This window comes from Lactuca serriola, chromosome 4, assembly GCF_051521515.1.
Source record: "Lactuca serriola cultivar US96UC23 chromosome 4, Lser_US96UC23_V15, whole genome shotgun sequence".
In the NCBI taxonomy this organism is placed as follows: domain Eukaryota; kingdom Viridiplantae; phylum Streptophyta; class Magnoliopsida; order Asterales; family Asteraceae; genus Lactuca; species Lactuca serriola.
In genome coordinates, this window is record NC_136411.1 from 387,747,065 (window position 1) to 387,754,194 (window position 7,130).

A 7,130-nucleotide genomic window follows, 5' to 3' on the forward strand; every position below is an offset into this window, starting at 1 on the left:
CGTGTAAATAAACACCAATGAAGGTTTTAGGGCTCAAAATGCACTAAAAGAGTAGATCTAGGGCTTTCATGCAATATGGCTCCATAAAGGCAGTAGATCCGAGCTCCTGGAGCTCAATCATGCCTAGATCTAAAGGTTAATCAACTTATTACAAACCCTAATTCATAATCAAGCTTGGAAATGGCCCAAGAAGGACTTTAATGGAGCTATAAGGGACTATAAGCATGAAAACAGAGGGAAACTGAGTTATACCTCAAGGAAATCACTGAAATAACACAAAGATGTCTGGCCTCCTTCTTCTCTTCTTGATCTACTCTCCTTTTCTCTCAAGATCTTCAAGAAAACACACCAAAGCACTTCAATCTCACAAGGAACAAGGGTTGGACGATATAGGGAGCTCTGAGGGTGAAGGGGGCGAGCTTGGGGGTGCATAAGATGACTTAAATAGGGTGCAAACCCTTGAAATTAGGGTTTCATCAGACAACGGGGACTCGCCGAGTCTAGAATATGGACTCACCGAGTCGCCAACTTAAACATGCTCCATCTCCCGTCTCTACTCGGCGAGTCGTGCCTACAACTCGCCGAGTCCAAGGCAAAAAATGCAAAACACTTAGATAAATTTTACATACCAGGAACCAGGTGCTACAGTTAGACTTATATATAAATAACATCTGATAGGCAATGGAATGCGTGATTTCCGCCTTACTTCATGTTCCTTGTTTGGTTGTGCGCTTAGGGAAGATCTACACATTCAACTGTCCGTTTGACATTAGTTTATATATAGCTAGTATAAACTAAGTGATCATAGAAGGCACTAGTATGGTCACGTTTCTTACTAAGAAAATATAGGATTTTCTGTAGGAACACACGAACATGTTCAAAGAACAAAGAATATACTTTCTATAATAAAAATCCTTATGAACTCACCAACTTTAATGTTCATAATTTTTCAAACCACTTGTATTCTCAGGAAAGTTAGAAGACAGGTACCCTCTTAGGCTTTACGAAGACGGAGCATAGTAGCATTACATCTTATCTTTTGATATAGTTTAATGTTAAACAGGTAATGTTTTGAACACAATGTAAATTATATATTATCAATACAATGGTTGTTGTCGCTTTGATTACTATTATACAATTGTTGTGATATTGTACATGACGTCCTCTACCCCCGAACGTTTTCGACGTTCTGGTTTGGGGGTGTGACATAAGAAGGGGTGGGGCTGATGAGAAAAAGGAGGGAGAAAGAAGGAGGATGGAAGGGCTGATGAGAGACGCTGAAGTGAAAAGAGGACATATGGCTTTATGCACATGGTTTTTACTTGTGAAGGTAAATAATGTGGAATACTCTTTACCAAAAAGACTAAAAAGGACATATGGCTTTATGCAAACACTACATTACGTCCATACACTTCATCATAAAGATTCACAGCAACATTTTTGAGTTGAAAGGATGAATATCATACCTTTTTATGAAGAACATAAGAGGTTGCTAGAAAGAAAAACTTCACAGAGAATCACCACTTTCTTGAATAATAAGCCCAAAATTTGTGTCTCATTTCCACGGCATAAATAAAGTTCCTGGAGCAAATCTTCAACAATTTTTAAGACCCCAAAATTTTCTTCAACAACAACATAAGAACATTATAAACTTGATTTTGCAACAGAAAATTGAACAAGCATTCAACAACTTTGTTTATTCATCTAAGCTTGAATCAACACATAACAATTGTAGAACTTATCATAAAATTTCTGGGTTGGACTTGTAAGGTCCTTGATGGAAGGATCTTCACCAATGATTAATCAAGCATAAGAAAACAAAGAAGAAATGGAGTAGAAGATGAATGAAACTAAGCTTGCATACGATTAATCACTTCAAATCGTCTGATACAACTCAGGGCCGAAAACTAATGAAAGTACAACTGTTACTAACACTGACAACCTGACACCTATACATATTTACTAGGACCGAAAACAGTTTTCGGTTAGCAGACCGAAAACTGGTTTTCGGTCACACGTTGACCAAACACTTTCCTAGACCGAAAACATTAAGCATACAAAAACAACTCCAAAATACATTGACAAAAGCCCTAACTCATCCATACATTGATGCCTAGCCCAAAAGATATATATATATATATATATATATATATATATATATATATATATATATATATATATATATATATATATATATATTGCCCTTCAATCTCCCCCTTGGTTTGGGGCTAGAATGATTTAGTCTTTATCAACCACCAGCACGTCTGACCTTCCCATAGCTCCATTCCACATCTCCTTTTCAATAATATCAGCAACCATGGTAGTGTATTCCTTAGCAGCAGGCTCAAAAATGTCTTCAGCCACCACGATATGATGAATAGAAAGCTGATGAATATCCCACTTTCCCAAATTATAGCAGATCCCTCTTGTCATATACACGAATGCATCCATTTTTAAGTTTGATGACAACAGAAGCTGTAGTTTCATCAACTACCCGGTAAAGCATGGAGTGTAGAGATCCATTTGGATGGTCTTGAAGGATAGGGATCTGCTTTACTTTATTAGTAGCGGGCCACATCAGAATCCGAAGAGGATGATTGGTTTTGGGATCAATGACACTCGGGTATACTTTGATGATTGGCTCTGCAGTCTTCATTGAAGGAAAGCCCTTTGCCACTTGACCTTCCAAAAATAACCTGAACTGTGTCGCCTTGGGATCATTTGTTGGATTTGAAAAAGGAGCCTTAGATAATTCCGTAAGATCAACCCTGGTCCAAGAGTGGAAGTCGTGAGCATCTTTATACAATTCGGTATTTCCACTCTTCCTTCTCACAATCCACATTTTCTGAGGGTCATGGAATCCTCATGAGATGATCCCATACCTATCACCATAAAAGTCTCTGAAGCGATTTTCTCCAAGATCCGTAAAGGTAATGTTTAGTTGATCCACGGGAGCGTTCTGATCCGAGCTCCTCTTGAACAAAAATTGACCCTTCTCAACAGACTTGGCTAGTTTAGCACGTTTTAATGCCACGACACTTAGTGCCTGCACTGGTTCTTTTTCTAAACGATTGACAACTGTGGTTGATCTTGTAGGAGGTGGAACTACCGAAGCATCTTGGTTTGGAAGATAGATTCTTGGCTCATTGACAGATGATTTGAATTTGTCCCCAAATTCTTCTTCCAGTTTCTTCTTCAAATCATAGTAGCTGGCGGTCAACAAACCAAAATGCTTTTGAAGATCAGTGATCTGCTTTGTTTTCTCAGCAATATCTTCAAGAAGATCAACAACTTGAATATTGAGCCTGGCGTTCTCACTTTGAAGGTCTACAACCTTGATATCAAGCTCGATATTTTTCTGGTTCAACACACTAATCTCCTTTATCAGCTCAGGCACTGAGACGTCATCATCATCCCTAGATATACCTTCCTCAAAGGATATTCCTTTTCTGCATGAGGAGTGAGTTGGACTTGATGGCTGGGCCAAATGAATAGATAGTCTCTCAGAGACAGTATCATGATAAGGCCTTGGAGGAGACGGTCTCAAGCCATCAAATGAACCAACAGCTTCATAGATGGAGCTGGGATTCTCTTGAATAGGCATAGATGAAGATGGAGCAAATGTTGTGGATGGAGGAGTCTCTGTGGTTTGAATTGGGTCAGGAAAAACTAGTCTCACCCTTGGATCAATTCTGCGTCTTTTCATCGGGGACTGGGTGGTCAGGTCAAACTGGGTATCACTTGTGATTGGATCGGATGTAGGAACCACATTATCAAGGGGAGGAATCCCTGATGATGTGTCCATATGAGTTGAAGAATCAGCTGCTTAAACAGTAACCGGAGGCTCAACTTCTCGAACGTCAGCTTTCTCCCTTATCTATGGTGTTGGATTGGCACCATCGTCGATATCATTGAGGAAGTCATCGAGGTCTTCATTTGGTAAAGGGTGCTCAAGTCCAGTGAATTGCATCGAAATATCATCTTTTTCGTAACCGGACAAATCAAGATTCACATACTCCTCTTCTTCTCCTCCTTCAATCTCAGTTCCCTCACTGAAGTCACTCTAAACCGCCACGTTTGAGAGATCATGCTCTTCAGCAACAATGGTGGATGGAGTAACATTTTCAACCTCATGATCTGAAACAGAGATAACATCGTCATTCACATCTGCATGTTCAGACGATGCTTGATCAACTAACATTTGTTCAGACGTCCCATGGGATTCTGAAGAGTCTGACAGCTTTGTAAACTTTCCAAATTTCACGAGAGGGTACCTCCCATGAAACATGATTTTCCCTTTACGGTTCTGCTTGATTAGGCTCACAATGTTTGGTCCGAAGGCTTTCATGTCAAGTATTTCTCCCAGATATGCAGTTGACAAAAATGTGGGCTAGAAACCTCCAGTAAGGAGGTAATAACTTCGTTAGGGTTAGTGGAAAGACTCCTTCGTATCCCATCTTCTCGAGATACTCATCAACAGTTCTTAGATCAATCTCATTCGGGTAAGCAGCTTGATCATCAATCTTCAAGATATCTCTAATGAATTGCTCAGAGATAATAACATTGCGTCCCCTGATAGAATCTTCAATCCTCACTGATCCATTGTCTCCAGTCTTGACACTTGCAGATCTCTAGAATTCGTTGATCAGGTTCAGATAAATGATAGGATTCCATGTAAGTGCAGTTGAGATGCAACACTCCCTTATCATGTACATCATTGATTTGAACTCGTTGTGTGCTACAAGAGGATCATCAAGAAGAATGGACACATTGTGACTTTCTACAACTTTGAGACTTGCCATTTTATCTGCACAAAACAAGCCAATTGAGAAAACATTTGATTATAAGAATTTAAAATTATTTTCTCAAATAAATCCATTAATATTGGTCATTCAAATTCAATTTTATTAGACAAAATATGGGTTTTCGGTCAAGACAGTCAGACCGAAAACTCATGGACCGAACACAGTGAGGATCGAAAGCCATTTAGAACTGAAAATGGCTTAAATGAGCCAGTTTGACCGAACACAACTTCAACAGAAAGCCGCCTGAGCCGGCTTGACCGAGAACGGCTCGGCTTGACCGAAAGCCGGTAAGCCGATGAACCGAAAACAGCTTCGACCGAAAACTCGCCGACAGTTCATGTTTTCATGATTTTGCCACGATTTCACGGTCGATTCTGGATAAAAATTACATGAGCATGGTCGGAATCTTCATACCTTCAAGAAAAACAGGTTGATTTGAGAAAATAACAGAAAAGTTTTCAAGGATTTTGAGAGAAGACTGGAGGTTTTCGGTCAGAGAGAGAGAGAGAGAGAGATGAGGGAAGAACTGATTTCGGCGTCCACTTTTTCTTATATACCTGGCCCAAACCCGGTTCTTCACCCATGGGCTGATCCCGTTTTTCATTTAGCCTTATGCCCAAAACTCAAAATTTTCAAAAATAAATCATTTTGAGGATTGATTTCAAAATAAAAATAAAATGAAATAAAATTTTCTAAATTTTACTAATCCTAAAAAATTAAAGACTAAAAATAAAATAAAATAAAACATTTTCTAAAATTTATCAATTCTAAAAAAAATGAAAATAAAATAAAATAATAAAAAAAATAAAAAATAAAAAAAATAAAAAAAAAACTAAATTTTTTAACAAACTAAATTTAATCCTCTATCTTGAAATTGATTAACTTTTTTGTGATATGGGATCAAATTTGTTAGACAATCATTTTCCATTTATCAGTACCTCTCCTTTCATGAATAGATGTGGTCGATCGCCGATATTGTGATCCACTTAAGCATGAAAAATTGTGACAAATTTTAGGAATGCTATTAGTGATACGACAGATTGATCCTAAGTTACTAGGTAAAAATTCCTAAGGACCATTTATCTGACGATGACCAAGAGTATTGTTGTTCACCTAAATTGAGCAGCGAGATCTACAGACAATCTAGAATTGTTCAATTTTAGATGCACTAGAACATGTTTCCCGCTTCCTAACATACCCTAATAATCAAGGACTTCTGAGATACTCCTTACTTTAGGTGAGCAGACAATTATTAGGAGAGAGGATAGATTTAGAATGCATATGTTGTACACCCAGGTAGGATCTCTTCCAATCACGCAGAGGGTGAAACATATGACTAACTTGAATTTTAGATGGATTGAGAAGTAGAAGATTGTCACACCCCCGAACCAGACGGCGGAAACGTCCGGGGGCTGTCGTGACTCAATTGAATACCATAACATTGAATATATATGAATCATAACAACATTCGTCACCATTCATCAACATAGTACAACCAGTAGTGTTTACATATCATACATTGTTTAAACATTACATTCCCCCAAAAATTAATTTGTTCAATTCATAAAAAAAAATAAACTGCAACCGTCACTGGATATGATTTCTCTTGATTCAATGGTTCCCTGAGAATACAAGTATTTTGAAAAACGTCAACATATGAAATGTTGGTGAGTTCATAAGTTGTATTTGAAAACAATGCTTTGTATCGTTTGAAAACCACCAGAAAATCCGATATTTTCTGAAAATAGTATAGTCAAAAAGGTGTGAAGATCCATAAGTATGCCTGTTTGTTTTCTATACTTGAGAAATATTGTTTATTGAAATCGTATGTATTCTGAATTTGTATGTATTGAAAACCCTAGGAAAACCCGATGTCTTCCTAGTTCCTTGAATTCCATGAAATTACTTGAAACCATTGCAACGCATGAAGTTGTTATTCCAGACGACATTGGATCATTGATGAGCATGACTATCCGCCACAGACACGCGTTACACAAACGACTAGTCTATAGCAATACCAACGATCCCGAAGGCGTCGTCCGTACTAGTCACGCTATCCAACCGTCCTGTTGTCCCACATCCGAAGAGAAGGAGGACACGAAGGCCTCGACGACTCCATTAGTCGGTTGGGGATAAAAGGTACGAGGGGTCCCAGACCCGCCTCGCAAAAAGGGCAGACTTTACTAGCGACACTAAAGGACCCTTGGGGACCAGTAGTCTACAGCCATTGAAAGTCCGGTTACGTTGTGTCGGGATGGTAAAACCCAACACTTCGTAAGATGAAGTCTTTGGGCCTTAAGATCAGGTCGTCGGGCTAGCTAGGCT